Source organism: Ascaphus truei, chromosome 7 (assembly GCF_040206685.1).
Source record: "Ascaphus truei isolate aAscTru1 chromosome 7, aAscTru1.hap1, whole genome shotgun sequence".
Classification (NCBI taxonomy): domain Eukaryota; kingdom Metazoa; phylum Chordata; class Amphibia; order Anura; family Ascaphidae; genus Ascaphus; species Ascaphus truei.
Window position 1 is genome coordinate 43,505,987 of NC_134489.1, and position 19,806 is coordinate 43,525,792.

The 19,806-nt window shown below is 57.7% G+C and overlaps 1 protein-coding gene across 1 annotated transcript in view; it reads left to right on the forward strand.

The window, feature by feature from the left end:
• Positions 1-11,622: 11,622 nt before the first annotated feature.
• Positions 11,623-19,806, forward strand: part of ZBTB7B (zinc finger and BTB domain containing 7B) — a 62,512-nt gene continuing 54,328 nt past the window's right edge. Inside the window, exon 1 of the mRNA XM_075608121.1 lies at positions 11,623-11,823. The gene's annotated coding sequence lies outside the window, so the exon portion shown is untranslated. The remainder of the gene's footprint in view (positions 11,824-19,806) is intronic.

Consider the following 19,806-nt stretch of genomic DNA (forward strand, 5'->3'; position numbering starts at 1 on the left):
TTCACGTAATCTCAGAACATGATTCATACTGACGGGAGGTCAGAGGGGGGCGTCAGGAGGGGGGAGAGGGCGGGGGTCTCACGCTTGAAATAAATGGTATCCCTTCTGCAGGTTTTTTGGGGGAGAATCACTAAACTCCGATACCCGGGACCATAATCCTGCAGTATCTGCCATTCTCTGGTTTGGTGTAGTGGTTAAAGCATGGGGACTGCAAGTAGTAGTGCAGGTGTAGTGGCCTGTTGCCCTGTTACCCTCAGATTCCACGGGGTGACCTGTCTGCAGTAGGATGGGTGGCATGTTGCCCCCAGATCCGTTGTTGCCCTCCTGCCCCTTGCAGTGTGGTGGGTGGTATAGTGGGGGTGCCATCCTGCAGTGTGGTGGGTGGTATAGTGGGGGTGCCATCTTGCAGTGTGGTGGGTGGTATAGTGGGGGTGCCCTCCTGCAGTGTGGTGGGTGGTATAGTGGGGGTACCCTGGCACGCTGGGTGCTGTGTCCGTGCAGATCTCCTGGAACAGACTCAGACCCTGCCACTGATCCTGCTACTGATCCGGCTTACTCCACGTGTTTTCTGCTGGTTCTTTATCCCACTTAATGCGCTTTCTTATCTCAGTTACACGCCCCCTACTCACAGGAACCAGGAACGTATAAAGCGTTACTGAGCATGGATACACAATTCAGAAAGTAGAGGTACGCTGTCCCGCTTAGTGCCTGGAGATAATGCGAATCATTATACAGAGCTACAGGAGGCTGGAATACATCCCTGCACCGTGCAGTGCGGCCACCTGCTGGCCACTGGCCATATTACACCTCTTATTCTTCATCCCTTTAATCTTTTCTCTCCTAATCTCTTGTAACTTTATCCTTCTCTCTCCCCTCTTCTCTCCCCCCAGTCTCTCTTCTCCCTCCTCTTCCTCTCTGTAACCCCTGCCTTCTCTCTCCCCTTCCTCTCTGTAACCCCTGCCTTCTCTCTCCCCTTCCTCTCTGTAACCCCTGCCTTCTCTCTCCCCTTCCTCTCTGTAACCCCTGACTTCTCTTCCCTTCTCTCTCTCTTCTCTCCCCCCAGTCTCTCACTCCCCTTCTCTCCCCTTTCTACCTCTTCTCTCTCCCCTTCCTCTCTGTAACCCCTGCCTTCTCTCTCCCCTTCCTCTCTGTAACCCCTGCCTTCTCTCTCCCCTTCCTCTCTGTAACCCCTGACTTCTCTTCCCTCTCTCTTCTCTCCCCTCAGTCTTTCCCTCCCCTTCTCCCCCCCCCTTCTCTCTCCCCTTCCTCTCTGTAACCCCTGCCTTCTCTCTGCCCGCCTGCTTCCTCTTTCTGCTTCTCTCACTTCAATCTCTGCCTGTCTCTGCCTGCGCCTCTGTGTAATGTGGGGTCTTGCGGTCTGCCTGTCTCTGCCTGCGCCTCTGTGTAATGTGGGGTCTTGCGGTCTGCCTCTCGCTGCCTGCGTCACACATCAGAGGGGCACTTATAAATAGCACCCGGTTTGGCAGGAAGCTGCTGTCACCCAGGGCTGGCGGCGGCGGCTGTATGGTGGTCGCGGTGGCGTAGATCTGGGTTTCCACTGGGAAGTCGGCGTATCTGCGAGCTCTGCTCACGTTGGCGCTGCGGTCGGCGGTCCCTGGTGGGCGCGCGCTTTCATTCTGCGGAAGCCGCTCACTTCCAAAAGCCTCGCTGGCTCCCGGGGGCTTCTGGGTAGGATTTCTATAAATGTTTTTGCGCTGGCTGGAACTGACCAATGAGGAAGCAGCGTGAGGGCCGCGTGACGGCAGGAACGCAGAGAGCGCGGCGATAGCATCACGGAGAAAGCAAAGGCACAGGCGCCGTGTCACAGAGCAGCGCACAGCGCGAAGTGGGGGGCACAGCGCGCCGTGTCACAGAGCAGCGCACAGCGCGAAGTGGGGGGCACAGGCGCCGTGTCACAGAGCAGCGCACAGCGCGAAGTGGGGGGCACAGGCGCCGTGTCACAGAGCAGCGCACAGCGCGAAGTGGGGGGCACAGGCGCTGTGTCACAGAGCAGCGCACAGCGCGAAGTGGGGGGCACAGGCGCTGTGTCACAGAGCAGGGCACAGGCGCCGTGTCACAGAGCAGCGCACAGCGCGAAGTGGGGGGCACAGGCGCCGTGTCACAGAGCAGCGCACAGCGCGAAGTGGGGGGCACAGGCGCCGTGTCACAGAGCAGCGCACAGCGCGAAGTGGGGGGCACAGGCGCCGTGTCACAGAGCAGCGCACAGCGCGAAGTGGGGGGCACAGGCGCCGTGTCACAGAGCAGCGCACAGCGCGAAGTGGGGGGCACAGGCGCCGTGTCACAGAGCAGCGCACAGCGCGAAGTGGGGGGCACAGGCGCCGTGTCACAGAGCAGCGCACAGCGCGAAGTGGGGGGCACAGGCGCCGTGTCACAGAGCAGCGCACAGCGCGAAGTGGGGGGCACAGGCGCCGTGTCACAGAGCAGAGCACAGCGCGAAGTGGGGGGCACAGGCGCCGTGTCACAGAGCAGCGCACAGCGCGAAGTGGGGGGCACAGGCGCCGTGTCACAGAGCAGCGCACAGCGCGAAGTGGGGGGCACAGGCGCCGTGTCACAGAGCAGCGCACAGCGCGAAGTGGGGGGCACAGGCGCCGTGTCACAGAGCAGCGCACAGCGCGAAGTGGGGGGCACAGGCGCCGTGTCACAGAGCAGCGCACAGCGCGAAGTGGGGGGCACAGGCGCCGTGTCACAGAGCAGCGCACAGCGCGAAGTGGGGGGCACAGGCGCCGTGTCACAGAGCAGAGCACAGCGCGAAGTGGGGGGCACAGGCGCCGTGTCACAGAGCAGCGCACAGCGCGAAGTGGGGGGCACAGGCGCCGTGTCACAGAGCAGAGCACAGCGCGAAGTGGGGGGCACAGGCGCCGTGTCACAGAGCAGAGCACAGCGCGAAGTGGGGGGCACAGGCGCCGTGTCACAGAGCAGCGCACAGCGCGAAGTGGGGGGCACAGGCGCCGTGTCACAGAGCAGCGCACAGCGCGAAGTGGGGGGCACAGGCGCCGTGTCACAGAGCAGAGCACAGCGCGAAGTGGGGGGCACAGGCGCCGTGTCACAGAGCAGAGCACAGCGCGAAGTGGGGGGCACAGGCGCCGTGTCACAGAGCAGCGCACAGCGCGAAGTGGGGGGCACAGGCGCCGTGTCACAGAGCAGCGCACAGCGCGAAGTGGGGGGCACAGGCGCCGTGTCACAGAGCAGAGCACAGCGCGAAGTGGGGGGCACAGGCGCCGTGTCACAGAGCAGCGCACAGCGCGAAGTGGGGGGCACAGGGGAGTACGGCTTTCTGTCTAATTAAAGCAGAAGTGTCGCTGCATTTTTATTTAAACACCTACACCAGGGTTTCTCAATTCCTGTCCTCACAGACCCCCAACAAGTCAGGTTTTATTAAGGATATCTCTGCTTCAGTAAAGTGGCCCAATCAGTCTCTGCTTCAGTATAGGTGGCTCAATCAGTCCCTGCTTCAGCACAGGTGGCTCAATCAGAGGTTCAGTCTTTGACTGGGCCTCTGAGGCACCTGTGCTGAAGCAGGGGTATCCTGAAAACCTTACCTGTTTTGGGGGGGGGGAGGACTGGAGGGGAGGACCCCATATCTCCAGTCTTAGTATATATTTCTTTTTCAGGGAAAAGGTATTTATTTGGAAAAGATGCCGTCGCTGGCTGGCTTTCTGTGCCCATGGCTCAGTACCACTACTTTTGAAGACACGGCATGTAGTTTAATGGCAAAAAATACAGGTGTGAGGTCTGATACAGGATAAGGAGATTGGGGATTATCTGCTGTCAGTCTGAGTGTCCGGCACTGTCCTGCACAGGGTGACTCGGGCTGTGGGGTCTGACATGGTCACACAGTGAGTGGTCTTAGCAAGGCCAGGTGTCCACTCACAACAATTAAAGCAGCAAAACACGTGAAATCTTATGTTTTTTTATGAGTTTTAAAGCCTCCTGTGATTTCTATAGCAGGATTTAGCCCACGTCCCCAGCAGTGCAAGATCTTTGCAACACTTTCCTGCTTGTGATAATTTGCTGCCAATGTTCCCAGCAGTTTGAGCTGCAAACTGTAACAATAGATAATGTTACCTTAGTAATACAAGGATACATTGTAGCTGCTGAGTTACACTGACTGAAGCAGCCATTATGTTAGGCACACAATCAGGATTATGACAGATTTATAACAGGAGCAGCACACGATTGCCAGTTTCGGTGAGAATGTAGACTTGTACATTGTCAAACGCTTTACATACACAAACAAGAAGAAACGAAGGGGAAAGTTGTATTTCTGCTTTAATCCCCCACTTTGTGGCAGATTTGTATCTTCGGAGGCTGGCACTGCCTCTTCTGCATGTACAATAGGAGAGATTGGCAGGGCAGTGGGTAAGGGAGGCTGGCACTGCCCCTGCCCCTCCGGCAGTGATGGGGTTAGGTGTCCGGGTCTCTGCCGTGGGAGTGTTGGCACAGCTGGCACCTGTTCAGCGCCTCTCGATAGGCTGGTGGGGTAAGTTCAGGTGAGGGAAGAGGCAGAACCAGTAGGTCTGCCCCTCAGGTGGGCGGGGGGGGAGCAGGGGGATGGGGGGATGCTGTGGAACAGGTCTATCTTGTCATCCCTCCCAGCCTGTACCTGAAGAAGGGGGGAGGGGCATGCGTGTCATACCCCAGGGAGAGGGCGATGCGACTTGCTCTTATATACAGCTCTCTGCGCTGGACTGCAGAGAGTGAGCACAGATACCGCATGACGTCTGTGTTCATACATGTGACCTGTGACGCAATAAATCCCAACATCACACGGAATCCTTACAGATTGCAAGCTCTTGGGGCAGACGCCTCCTGACCTCTTGGTGTTATTCTGTTTCTCACACTTGTTATTTTCTTTCGTTTGTACTGCGCTACAGCACATGTTGACTCCTAAGTGATGATAATAATTCCTCTTAAGATTCAATAAATTGTAAGCTCTTCAGGGAAGGGATTCCCTTCTGCCGGTGTAACGCGTAGCTCACCACAAACGAAGCGCGACCGCGGTGCTGAGGTAGGGAATTGTATAACGCCGACCCGCGGGCGCGCCTAGAGTGTAGGAGGGTCGTTCAAGCCGGGTCAGGAGTACGGAGTGTAGAGTAGTAGAAAGTACTTGCCGGGTCTGGACTGGAGAGTAGCGGATCGTTGGGGTACTAGCCGAGGTCAGGACTGGAGATAGCAGCGTAGTCGTGGTGAGGATAGCCGAGATCAGGGTTGGAGAATTCAGAGTAGTCGTACGTAAGCCGGGTCAGGAGAGGAGATGTGCGGGGTCCAATGAACGTAGCAGGGTCGGCAGCAACAGGAACAAGGCAGAATGCAGCAAGGCAGAATGCAGCAAGGCACGGTGTCACACAAGGTTATGCTCAGCAATGAGTGTCTGGGCTAAGCAGATATTAATGAGACTCCCCTCCAATGGTAAGCTGGGGCAGAGCAATGGGGCAAGATCCGATAGGCTGCTGGGTCACACAGGTGCGCCCTATTGTGCAGCCTGATTGAGTGCAGAGGCGGGGTTATGTCCAGTGCGCGTCCCTGACGTGGAAGGCTGGCGACTCGGTCGCATGTTGCTCGCGCACTGCGCATGTCCATCTGCCGAACGCGGCCGAAGTCTGGAGGCGGGTCCAAGGGTGCGCTGACCCGCTCGCGTCATCGGGGTCAGAGGGCGGAGACTAGTGCGCGCATCACTCCCACGCCGTGTATGCTCGCGAGACTGAGGATGAACCCAGAGGGAAGGCTGGCCGAACGAGCCCGCCGTACGTTAGTGCGGGGATGGAGACTGGAAGCAGAACCCATGGGAGGGCAGACCGATCGCATGCGCGTAGCTGGACCATCGCGACATCGCGCATCCTGGGTGCCTGTCATGGTTGAAGGTTTTAGGTGAGGAGATGGTTTCCAGCCACCAGCGGTATATTGATAATGTATATAATATTTTATTATACGTCCTTATAAACATAGACTGAGGTGCACCTGGGAGGAGATAGGGGAAGGGAGAGGAAAGGGGGGGGAGAGGATGGGAGAGGAGAAGGGGGGTAGGGGGAGAGGAGAGCAAGTGGAGGGGAGAGGTAGGAAGATAGAGGGGCAGAGGAAGAGAAGAGGGGGAGTGGATATATATATATAATTTGTTTGGGGTGGTAATCAGCACACACACACACACGCCTCTCTGTTCTCCAGGGCCAGCATCCTTGTGTGCTATGGCTCTCTGTGTCCAGGTATAGAGGTATTGTCCCCTTGTCTTGCTGTCAACATACAGTCCTTCTGTGTCAAGACATCATCTTTTCCTCATGTCAGCTAAGGAAATCTCTGCAGTCCTCCTTCTCCTTATGTCAACCCAAATGTGAGCTAAGGAATCTCTCTCCTGTGTCTCACATGAGGCTTTTTACAGAGCTCTCATTAGTCCAGGTGGAGACTAGTTAATTGAGTGGCTGCAATTAACTATCTCTCTGCTGGATTCTCAGAGCTCTGAGGCTGCTTTATTTACAGGGGGGAAAGTGAAATGGGGGGGGGGGGAGGAGGGTTGGTATCGGTAACATAAATGCAGGGAGCATCATTCAGAGACAGAGACCCCAGCAGTGACACTGTGATGCTGGAGGGTGAAATATGAGGAAGTATTGTTTAATAGAAAGAGTACTAGGGACATGGAACAGGCTTCCTGCAGAGGGAGAATGTTACAAAATATAAACCACATTGAAAGGCCAAAGGTCACAGAGTCTGACACTAAAATGGTTACTAAATATCCCACCTTACAGCACTACCTGTCCCCTCTGTGAGTGTCCCATCTGTGAGAATCCTGTCTGTGTCCCCACTGAGTGACCCCTCTGTGAGTGTCTTCTGTGAGTGTGATCTCTGTGGGTGTCCACTGTGAGTGTCCTCTCTTAGTGTCCCCACTGTGTTTCCTCTGTGAGTGTCCCATCTGTGAGTATCGTGTCTGTGAGTATACCCTCTGTGAGTGTGTCCTCTGTGAGTGTGTCCTGTATGTGAGTGTCCCCTCTGAGTGTCCTCTCTGCTCACTCAGGTTGTTATTCACTGTGTGAAGCCCGAGCAGACTTTACATTCACGTTTTCACAGTATATTAAACAGGAGCCCCCTGTGTCCCAACTCTGTGTCCTTTCCAGGAGCCCCCTGTGTCCCAACTCTGTGTCCTTTCCAGGAGCCCCCTGTGTCCCAACTCTGTGTCCTTTCCAGGAGCCCCCTGTGTCCAAACTCTGTATCCCCGCCAGGAGCCTTCTTTGTCCCAACTCTGTATCCCCGCCAGGAGCCTTCAGTCCCCCCCCTGTGTCCCTTCCACCTGTCACACTTTGACTATCTCTCCCCTTCATTTACCGACTCATTTTGCAAACAACTGGTGTTTAATGTGTTATATATATATATATAAATATATATATATATATATATATAATTTTTCCATGTATGTCCCATAGATACCTGCAGGCACCTGTCACTCTGCATGACCTACTGGATGTGGCTGTCACGTGTAATGACTGCTCCTATACCTCTTACCCACGCCCTGCACACCCCCCTCACTGCTCCTATACCTCGTACCCGCGCCCTGCACATCCTCCTCACTGCTCCTATGCTCAGTAACCGCGCTCTGCACATCCCCCCTCACTGCTCCTATACCTCGTACCCGCGCCCTGCACATCCTCCTCACTGCTCCTATGCTCGGTACCCGCGCTCTGCACATCCCCCCTCACTGCTCCTATACCTCGTACCCGCGCCCTCCCTGCACATCCTCCTCACTGCTCCTATGCTCGGTACCCGCGCTCTGCACATCCCCCCTCACTGCTCCTATACCTCGTACCCGCGCCCTCCCTGCACATCCTCCTCACTGCTCCTATGCTCGGTACCCGCGCTCTGCACATCCCCCTCACTGCTCCTATACCTCGTACCCGCGCCCTGCACATCCCCCTCACTGCTCCTATACCTCGTACCCGCACCCTGCACACCCCCCTCACTGCTCCTATACCTCGTACCCATGCCCTGCCCATCCCCCTCACTGCTCCTATACCTCGTACCCACGCCCTGCACATCCCCCCTCACTGCTCCTATACCTCGTACCCACGCCCTGCACATCCCCCCTCACTGCTCCTATACCTCGTACCCACGCCCTGCACATCCCCCCTCACTGCTCCTATACCTCGTACCCGCGCCCTGCACATCCCCCTCACTGCTCCTATACCTCGTACCCACGCCCTGCACATCCCCCCTCACTGCTCCTATACCTCGTACCCGCGCCCTGCTCTCTGCACATCCCCCTCACTGCTCCTATACCTCGTACCCACGCCCTGCACATCCCCCCTCACTGCTCCTATACCTCGTACCCGCGCCCTGCTCTCTGCACACCCCCCTCACTGCTCCTATACCTCGTACCCACGCCCTGCCCATCCCCCTCACTGCTCCTATACCTCGTACCCGCGCCCTGCACATCCCCCCTCACTGCTCCTATACCTCGTACCCGCGCCCTGCACATCCCCCTCACTGCTCCTATACCTCGTACCCGCGCCCAGCACATCCCCCCTCACTGCTCCTATACATCGTACCCGCGCCCTGCACATCCCCCCTCACTGCTCCTATACCTCGTACCCGCGCCCTGCACATCCCCCTCACTGCTCCTATACCTCGTACCCGCGCCCTGCACATCCCCTCACTGCTCCTATACCTCGTACCCACGCCCTGCACATCCCCCCTCACTGCTCCTATACCTCGTACCCACGCCCTGCACACCCCCCTCACTGCTCCTATACCTCGTACCCGCGCCCTGCACATCCCCCTCACTGCTCCTATACCTCGTACCCGCGCCCTGCTCCCTGCACATCCCCCTCACTGCTCCTATACTTCGTACCCGCGCCCTGCTCCCTGCACATCCCCTCACTGCTCCTATACCTCGTACCCGCGCCCTGCTCCCTGCACATCCCCCTCACTGCTCCTATACCTCGTACCCGCGCCCTGCTCTCTGCACATCTCCCCTCACTGCTCCTATACCTCGTACCCGCGCCCTGCACATCTCCCCTCACTGCTCCTATACCTCGTACCCGCGCCCTGCACATCCCCCCTCACTGCTCCTATACCTCGTACCCGCGCCCTGCACATCCCCCTCTCTGCTCCTATACCTCGTACCCGCGCCCTGCACATCTCCCCTCACTGCTCCTATACCTCGTACCCGCGCCCTGCACATCCCCCCTCACTGCTCCTATACCTCGTACCCGCGCCCTGCACATCCCCCTCACTGCTCCTATACCTCGTACCCGCGCCCTGCTCTCTGCACATCTCCCTCACTGCTCCTATACCTCGTACCCGCGCCCTGCTCTCTGCACATCTCCCCTCACTGCTCCTATACCTCGTACCCGCGCCCTGCTCTCTGCACATCTCCCCTCACTGCTCCTATACCTCGTACCCGCGCCCTGCTCTCTGCACATCTCCCTCACTGCTCTATTGCATCATGGCAGTTATTGTACCATACTGGACATTACTGCGCTGTAACATTACTCCTGTTCTTGCGTAGTAATCCTTCCCAAGTACGACGGTTGTCACATTACAATGCGCCGTTACTGTTATTCATCTGGTTATTACATTGGTCTTTGAATAGGCCTTATTATTTTCCCCACACAATAATATTGTCAGTGCTGGAACCTCAGGAAACGCAGAATTCGTGTGAATGAGGTATCTACAGAAAAACGTGCTAGAAAAAACATTGGTGATGTTACCACTGTGCTCATTTGCATGTCATTTCCCAGAATCCCTTGCTGCAGTGGAAGTGCTGTGTGTTGGGTGATAATGGTGAAAGGCAGGGTTGCAGACCTGTCTAAGACATGCAAATTAGCATACAGTAATATTTCTATTATATATATATATATATATATATATATATATATATATATATATATATATATATATATTAGTATAGTATAGCGCACACTATAGTTGTGAAGCACTTAGAGTCCCATTGGGTGAAAAGAGCTATATGAAATAAAAGTTATTATTATTATTATCATATCTGGTTTTTCCATCGTATTATTATTAATAATAAATAGTAGTTATAGTGTATTATTATGTGACATAACCCTTCTAGATAGTTTCACATTATTATCAAATAAAAATCCTGTGTGTGAGCACATTCCCATGCTCAGAGAAGCCTGCGACCCTGCCCTTCCCCATTATCTCTTTGTATACCTTGCTTCCACTGCAGCACAGGATTCAGGGCAGTGACATGGACCGTGTCACCTTTTCCTTCTTATCCATTCTAACATGGGACCCCTATAAGCTTCTGCCTGCCCATTACACAGCTTCTCAGCACATTCTGAGTTAGAGAAGTGCAGAGCCAGTAACCTACTCACAGAAAGCTATTTTCACCTCCTGGGTCTCATCAGTGTGAGGCTGGTTATACCGGCTTTGCAATTTAAAGCCAGTATAACCAGGCTCTCACACTGATGAGACCCAAGAGGTGGAAATAAACAGTCTGTGAGTAGGTTACTGGCTCTGCACTTCTTTATCCCAGGCTGTGCTGAAACGCTGTGTAATGCGGCAGGCAGAAGCTTATAGAGGGTCCCATGTTAAAATGGATAAGAAGGAAAAGGTGACACGGTGTGCTCATTTGCATGTCATTACCCAGAATCCCTGGCTGCTAGGAGATAATGGGGAAGGGCAGGGCTGCAGACCTGTCTGAGATGTGTGACTGTGCTCACCCCGCGGGATTCTTCTTCGATGTACAGTGAAGGGTTTAGTCACTTTTTCTTTAACCCACCACAACTTATTTAATGTGATATTATTGTCATGAATATATATTAATAATCTTATTTCTGCTATTACTTGGCCTGGTCCCTCTAGTTCCTGTATATTATAAATATATATGAATATTCTCATTATGACCTGTTACTGTATAATATTAATATTAATAAAGAATTGTATTATTTCTATCATTACATTACCAGTTACTGTATAATATTATTAATAAATAATTGTATTATTTATATCATTACATGACCAGTTACTGTATAATATTATTAATAAATAATTGTATTATTTCTATCATTACATGACCAGTTACTGTATAATATTGTTAATAAAGAATTGTATTATTTCTATCATTACATGACTTGGTCCCGCTGGTTATTTCCTATGAATTGAATATAATGAGCTTCCCCCCCCCATCCCAGGACTCAGAGCGCTGCAGCTTTAAGACAGAGCAGCAGACACCGCGTCATCACCCCCGGCGGCCCCGCCCCGCGACGGAGGATGACAGGCAGCCCCGCCCACCAATCACCGCGCGGGGATCTCCCAGTCCGGTCTGACCGCTGCCCAATGAGCGAGAAGGTGTTTGTAGGACACTTCCTGGTTGTCAGTTAAGGAGGCCCCATGAGGATGGGAGCTGCGCTGGGTTTAAAGGTGGAGGGGAGGAGTCAGTGAGGAGGAGGAGGGGGGGCGGTGTTTACCTGTGGCAGGTGGGGAGGGGGGAGGGGCTGCAGGGTGGGGGGCTGCACTGGGAGGGGGGAGGGGCAGCAGGGTGGGGGGCTGCATTGGCTGCAGGGGCTGGGAGGGGGGAGGCTGCAGCCATTGGCTGTGCAGGGGCAGACAGGGACCCAGGAAGTGGCTGGGTGTAGCTGGGTGTCAGGGACAGGTGAGGGTGGGAGGGACAGGTGTGACAGGGAGGGGGGGCAGAGCAGCTTCCTGCACACAGAGCCCACCCAGCCCAGGGAGCAGCCAGAGCAGCAGAGGAGGAGCAGCAGCAGCAGGACAAGGGGCAGCGGCTCATCCCCCAATAATCCCAGATCTGCTGTCCTGGCGGATCTGTCAGCGCAGAACAGGTGACGGTAGCAGGTGAGTGCTGGACCGGTGTCACCTCCCTGTCCCCGTCTCTCCGCCGCCGCTGTCTCCTGATGTCACCTGCTGTGCTCCCCCCATTCCCCCCCTTCCCTTATTCACGTAGGAGAGACACGGTGACATCTGTCACCTTCTTGCTGTGACAGCCAGCCTGCGGTGCTCTTAACTCCTGGGGTGCCAGAGCGTTGCCGGCCTGACAGCGCTGAGGTTACTTTGCTGCGGTTGAGGGGAGCCCTGTTTTTTTTTTGTACATAATATGCCCCCCTCTGAATTGGGGTTCATCGAGCGCTGGGGATCCAGGGATCGCGTTCCGGGGATCGCGCGCGGGGAATCCGGGGATCGCGCGCCGGGTTTCCGGGGAGCGTACGGTTTGAATTCTGTGGCTTCTCTTCCTGTTTTCGGTCTCCCGGTCACTTTGTGCCCTGAAGGCCGTCTTCCTTTTTCTCATTATCTCCTCCCCCTGTCTGATCCCAGACTGCTTCTCTCCCCCCCCCTTCTTATCTGCTCATCACACTGTCACCTTTACCCCTCCCAGCCCCCCTCTTATCTTCTCATCACAGTCACCTTTATCCCCCCCCCTCATGTCACTTTCATTGTGTACCTCCTGTCATTTGTAGTTGGCGTTCATGAGAAATGTTTGTTTATTTTTACTGAGGGCTTCTTAAAAATGTCTGCCACAGAGCGCTGGTCTCTAATTCACTGCTTCTTTCTCCCGGCTAGCCACGGGCCCCCTCCTGGTTAGCCACGGTCCCCCTCCTGGTTAGCCACGGTCCCCCTCCTGGTTAGCCACGGTCCCCCTCCTGGTTAGCCACGGGCCCCCTCTTGGTTAGCCACGGGCCCCCTCTTGGTTAGCCACGGGCCCCCTCTTGGTTAGCCACGGGCCCCCTCTTGGTTAGCCACGGGCCCCCTCTTGGTTAGCCACGGGCCCCCTCTTGGTTAGCCACGGGCCCCCTCTTGGTTAGCCACGGGCCCCCTCTTGGTTAGCCACGGGCCCCCTCCTGGTTAGCCACGGGCCCCCTCCTGGTTAGCCACGGGCCCCCTCCTGGTTAGCCACGGGCCCCCTCCTGCTAGCGACGGGCCCCCTCCTGCTAGTGACGGGCCCCTGTTATAAGCCGCCTTGTCATTGTTTTAAGGTGTTTTGGAACTTGCCTTGGATTTGGAGCCCAATGTTACAAGAGGTTGAGCAGCTGGTAAATGGCCGAGTGCTTTCATGTTATTGTTGCCAAGTGGAACAGCTCCGTGTGGCAGCATTGTGCGTGTCTGACTTTGTGTTAACATCTTATTTGGTGGCTGCTGGAGAAGAGTGCTAGCTCACAGGGCTCAGTCTATCTTCCTGTAGCTGTGACATCAGCTCAAGAGTGCTCACCCGGAGCTGCCTGCAGGTGCAAAATGGGGCCCCCGACACGCTGCTGAGCGTTACCGGCCCTGCTTTGCAGCAGCTATGCTTCCATGCAAAAAACTGCCCTATAGTTACCCAAGAGAAGTCATTCCGGGAGATCTAATTCTTGGGCTTTATTTGTTTTTCCTTCCAGAAAAGTTACCTACTGTTCAGTGTGTGTGTACTGTATGTATATACTGTGTGTGTATATACTGGGTGTGTGTGTACCGTGTATATGTATATGCTGTGTGTGTGTGTGTACCGTGTATGTGTGTACTGTGTGTGTATATGTATATTCTGTGTACTGTATGTGTGTGGTGTGTGGTGTGTGTGTGTGTGTGTGTGTGTGTGTGTGTGTGTGTGTGTGTGTGTGTGTGTACTGTATGTATATAGTGTGTGTGTGTACTGTATGTATGTACTGTGTGTATATACCAGGTGTATGATGTGTGTGTGTGTACTGTATGTGTATGTGTGTATATACCAGGTGTATGATATGTGTGTGTGTGTGTGTGTGTGTGCATACTGTATGTATATACTGTGTACTGTATATGTATTTGTGTTTCATCTTCCTATAATAAAACTCCTGATAATCATTCACTGAACGCTCAGGGCGGGAGCGACGGCCATTTTATATGCTCCCGGGGAAAACTGACAGGTAGGGAGCGGGTGTAGTGAGTCCAAAGGTTTAACCCCCGGTCTGCCGGGCGGGTTAAATGGAAAAAGTCATTTTTTGGGCGCTTTGCAAAGTGTTGTTAGAAGCGGTGATATGAATGCGGCGTTAATAAGTGGTATAGAGTATCTGTAACCTCTTCCCTGCCAGTGAGTAGTGAAAGAGTTAAGTGGATATGTGTCCCCCTGCACCCCCCTGGCTCCTGTGACCTTATTCTGTGCCCCTCCCCGGTAACGTGTGCTAACGCGCTGGGAATACTCCCAGATCTCCCCGCTGGCGTGCCATGAGTCTGTAACTCAGGAGGTGGCTGTGGATTTATGGGGGAGTGGATGGGTGGGTGCACTAACATGACCCCCGCCGACTCTTACCCAAATGACACCAAACTGTAATGAAACCCTGTGTGTGTCACATTGGGCATGGCAGTGTGTGTGTTTGTGTGTTTGTGTGTGTGTGTGTGTGTGTGTGTGCGCATTCAGGCTGGGCAGGAATCACTGCGGACAGCATTACAATCCAGATCAAATCACCAATGTACCCCAGGTTACATTGGGCGGCCCCCCCCTCTGCCTCTGGTGCGGTCCCAGGGGAGCGCGCTCTGGTTAGGTGCACGATATAACTGTGCTGAGTACGTATGCAGGATTACTTCCCATTGGGACAAAGACAGACTGAAAGTAACCTTAGCCAGGCCTCCCGCGCTGCATCTCTCTGCCCGGCTATAGGTTGCAGGGAAGGTTCCCCCCCCCCCCCCCCCCATTCCCTATACTAGTCTTTAAAGTGGGTTAAGGGCATTAGGGAAGAGGTGCAGTTTGTTTGTGGGGTAGAGCAGCTGTAGGCAGTGTGGGCAGGGCCGCTGGATTATACTCGCGCTGGTGTTATCTCTTTGCGTTGGTGACCCCTCGGGCAGCGACAGGGTTTATTGTGTATCCCCATCTTGGATATGATGGATCATACTTATTCCTGCTTTATATGAGGTTTGGGGGTGTTCTAGGCTGTATAATCCCACACTGTGGAAGCTTTGACAACAGCAGACGTTTTGCTCCCATCTGTTGCTGCCTGCGCAATGCTTTCTGGTTGCTATGCTTTAAAGATGGCCGCCGGCGCGCACAAGTAGCCTCTGATGCCAGAGCAGCATGTAAAGCGCCCCATCACCTTACCTATAATCGTAAAAAAATGGGGTAATGGGTGTTATGCTGCAGAAAACTCTCAGCCCCGTTTTGCAGGCCATGCACATTACACGCTGCTGCTGTGGGCTCGTCGCATGCACAGACTACACACCGGCAGCACACGCAGGAAGTGCCGAGCAGTCTACTCGCTGCCCCACTCGGCAACACGCTCTAGTAAGAGGCATTTCTCCTATTGGCTCTGCAACCACGACTGGGCAAGGGCACAACGGGGCGTCCAGCAGGCGAGGGCACACTGGGGCATCTGCGGCGGGCGAGGACACATCGGGTGACTGCGGCGGGCATGCCGGGGATCTGCGGCGGGCACGGGCGTCCCAGGCTTCTGCGGTGGGTAATGTGGCGGCGAGCGAGGGCACACTCGGGCATCTGCCGCGGGCGAGGGCACATTGGGCGTCTGCGGCAGCTGTTTGCGGCGGGCACGCTGGGTGTCTGCGACAGGCATGGGGTCTGTGATAGATGTGTGCGGCGGGCGTCTGCGGCGGGCACGGGCATGCCGGGTGTCTGCGGTGGGCGTGCCGGGCATCTGCGGCAGGTGAGGGCGCGGCAGGCAAGGGGGCGGCGAGCGAGGATGTGCCAGGGGTCTGCGGCGGGTGAGGGCACAGGGGTGCACTGGGTCGGGCATTGAACAAACGGTGCGGGACAAAACTGCACTGCGGTCGTTATTTAGTGCTGTAAGGCCCGTATTCACTAAGGCTGCCATGCTTTGCACTAACTCATACAGTGAGGAGGGGGCGTGGGATTAGCCGGCAGGGGTCTGCGATTTTAATGTTTATATACGTTACAGGAGCGCTGTATATTAAAGGGGTGAGACATCAAGCTGTAGTGATATGGAGTATCTCTGTGCACTTGTGCTCACACTGCCCCATCGGTCGTTATACTCATTACTGCTTTGTAGTGGCTGTATCTTGTGCTCTTTCAGCCAGGATGGGTCCCTGGGCCTGCAGCCTGGCCCGGTGATCTCACTGCTATCAGTGGGGAGGTTTTTAGATTAGATTGCAAGCTCTGCAGAGGAGTGATTTCCTCCCCCATGATGTTTCCTTTAGCTGACCTCCCCCCCCTCCCCGCAGGTTACCCTCCCCTACCCGCAGGTTACCCTCCCCCCTCTGCCCGCAGGTTACCCTCTGCCCGCAAGTTACCCTCCCCCCTCTGCCCGCAAGTTACCCTCCCCCCTCTGCCTGCAAGTTACCCTCTACCCGCAGGTTACCCTCCCCCCTCTGCCCGCAGGTTACCCTCCCCCCCATGTGCCCGCAGGTTATCCTCCCCCCTCTGCCCGCAGGTTAGCTCCCCCCCCCTGTGCCCGCAGGTTACCCCCCCTGTGCCCGCAGGTTACCCCCCCTGTGCCCGCAGGTTACCCCCCCTGTGCCCGCAGGTTACCCCCCCTGTGCCCGCAGGTTACCCCCCCTGTGCCCGCAGGTTACCCCCCCTGTGCCCGCAGGTTACCCCCCTGTGCCCACAGGTTGCCCTCCCCCTCCCGTGCCCGCAGGTTGCCCTCCCCCTCCCGTGCCCGCAGGTTACCCTCCCCCTCCCGTGCCCGCAGGTTACCCTCCCCCCCGTGCCAGCAGGTTATGCCCGCAGGTAACCCTCCACCCTGTGCCCGCAGGTTACCCTCCCCCCGTGCCAGCAGGTTATGCCCGCAGGTAACCCTCCACCCTGTGCCCGCAGGTTACCCTCCCCCCCTGTGCCCGCAGGTTACCCTCCCCCCCTGTGCCCGCAGGTTACTCTCTCCCCCTGTGCCCGCAGGTTACCCTCCTCTCCCCCCCGTGCCCGCAGGTTACCCTCCCCCCCGCAGGTTACCCTCCTCCCCCCCCCCCCTGTGCCCGCAGGTTACCTTCCTCTCCCCCCGTGCCCGCAGGTTACCCTCCTCTCCCCCCCGTGCCCGCAGGTTACCCTCCCCCCCGCAGGTTACCCTCCTCCCCCCCCCCTGTGCCCGCAGGTTACCCTCCCCCCGTGCCCGCAGGTTACCCTCCCCCCTGTGCCCGCAGGTTACTCTCCCCCCGTGCCTGCAGGTTACCTTCCTCTCCCCCCGTGCCCGCAGGTTACCTTCCTCTCCCCCGTGCCCGCAGGTTACCCTCCTCTCCCCCCCGTGCCCGCAGGTTACCCTCCCCCCCGCAGGTTACCCTCCTCCCCCCCCCCCTGTGCCCGCAGGTTACCCTCCCCCCCGTGCCCGCAGGTTACCCTCCCCCGTGCCCGCAGGTTACCCTCCCCCCGTGCACGCAGGTTACCCTCTCCCCTGTGCCCGCAGGTTACCCTCCCCCCGTGCCCGCAGGTTACCCTCCCCCCGTGCCCGCAGGTTACCCTCCCCCCCTGTGCCCGCAGGTTACCCTCCCCCCGTGCCCGCAGGTTACCCTCCCCCCCGTGCCCGCAGGTTACCCTCTCCCCTGTGCCCGCAGGTTACCCTCCCCCCCGTCCCCGCAGGTTACCCTCCCCCCCGTGCCCGCAGGTTACCCTCCCCCCCGTCCCCGCAGGTTACCCTCCCCCCCTGTGCCCGCAGGTTACCCTCCCCCCGTGCCCGCAGGTTACCCTCCCCCCCGTGCCCGCAGGTTACCCTCTCCCCTGTGCCCGCAGGTTACCCTCCCCCCCGTCCCCGCAGGTTACCCTCCCCCCCGTGCCCGCAGGTTACCCTCCCCCCGTGCCCGCAGGTTACCCTCCCCCCCGTGCCCGCAGGTTACCCTCCCCCCCTGTGCCCGCAGGTTACCCTCCCCCTGTGCCCGCAGGTTACCCTCCCCCCCGTGCCCGCAGGTTACCCTCCCCCCCCGTGCCCGCAGGTTACCCTCCCCCCCTGTGCCCGCAGGTTACCCTCCCCCCCTGTGCCCGCAGGTTACCCTCCCCCCCTGTGCCCGCAGGTTACCCTCCCCCCGTGCCCGCAGGTTACCCTCCCCCCGTGCCCGCAGGTTACCCTCCCCCCCGTCCCCGCAGGTTACCCTCCCCCCCCTGTGCCCGCAGGTTACCCTCCCCCTGTGCCCGCAGGTTACCCTCCCCCTGTGCCCGCAGGTTACCCTCCCCCTGTGCCCGCAGGTTACCACCCCCCCTGTGCCTGCAGGTTACCCTCCCCCCTGTGCCCGCAGGTTACCCTCCCCCTGTGCCCGCAGGTTACCCTCCCCCCTGTGCCTGCAGGTTACCCTCCCCCCTGTGCCCGCAGGTTACCCTCCCCCCTGTGCCCGCAGGTTACCTTCCCCCCCCCTGTGCCCGCAGGTTACCCTCCCCCCCGTGCCCGCAGGTTACCCTCCCCCCTGTGCCCGCAGGTTACCCTCCCCCCTGTGCCCGCAGGTTACCCTCCCACCCCTGTGCCCGCAGGTTACCTTCCCACCCCTGTGCCCGCAGGTTACCCTTCCCCCCCTGTGCTCGCAGGTTACCCTTCCCACCCCCCCTGTGCCCGCAGGTTACCCTCCCCCCCTCCCCGCAGGTTACCCTCCCCGCAGGTTACCCTCCCCACCCTGTGCCCGCAGGTTACCCTCCCCCCTGTGCCCGCAGGTTACCCTCCCCCCTGTGCCCGCAGGTTACCCTCCCCCCTGTGCCCGCAGGTTACCCTCCCCCTGTGCCCGCAGGTTACCCTCCCCCCTGTGCCTGCAGGTTACCCTCCCCCCTGTGCCCGCAGGTTACCCTCCCCCCTGTGCCCGCAGGTTACCTTCCCCCCCCCTGTGCCCGCAGGTTACCCTCCCCCCTGTGCCCGCAGGTTACCCTCCCCCCTGTGCCCGCAGGTTACCCTCCCCCCTGTGCCCGCAGGTTACCCTCCCCCCTGTGCCCGCAGGTTACCTTCCCCCCCCTGTGCCCGCAGGTTACCTTCCCCCCCTGTGCCCGCAGGTTACCTTCCCCCCCTGTGCCCGCAGGTTACCTTCCCCCCCCTGTGCCCGCAGGTTACCCTCCCCCCCTGTGCCCGCAGGTTACCCTTCCCCCCCTGTGCCCGCAGGTTACCCTTCCCCCCCTGTGCCCGCAGGTTACCCTTCCCCCCCTGTGCCCGAAGGTTACCCTTCCCCCCCTGTGCCCGCAGGTTACCCTCCCCCCTGTGCCCGCAGGTTACCCTCCCTCCCTGTGCCCGCAGGTTGGCCCCCCCTCCCCCCTGTGCACGCAGGTTACCCTCCCTCCCTGTGCCCGCAGGTTGCCCCCCCCTCCCTCCCTGTGCCCGCAGGTTACCCTCCCCCCTGTGCCCGCAGGTTACCCTCCCTCCCTGTGCCCGCAGGTTGCCCCTCCCTCCCTCCTGTGCCCGCAGGTAACACCGCGTGTGCGTGTGTTTTCACAGACCATGGACCTGTACTGCACAGTGACAATAATGTGCATTATTTATCCTTCTCACACACATTCCTGTCCCCCTTAATCTTCTCTTTTATATAGGGATTTTTTTTGGCCTCTCTTCTTCCCCCCCCTCCTCCTCTCTTCTTCCCCCCCCCCTCCTCCTCTCTTCTTCCCCCCCCCTCCTCCTCTCTTCTTCCCCCCCTCCTCCTCTCTTCTTCCCCCCTCCTCCTCTCTCTTCCCCCCCCTCCTCCTCGTCTTCTTCCCCCCCTCCTCTTCTTCCCCTCCTCCTCTCTTCTTCCCCCCCATCTCCTCTCTCTTCCCCCCCCATCTCCTCTCTTCTTCCCCCCCCATCTCCTCTCTTCTTCCCCATCTCCTCTCTTCTTTCCCCCCCATCTCCTCTCTTCTTTCCCCCCTCCTCCTCTCTTCTTCCCCCCACCTCCTCTCTCTTCCCCCCACCTCCTCTCTTCCCCCCCTCCTCTCTTTCCCCCCCTCCTCTCTTCTTCCCCCCTCCTCTCTTCTTCCCC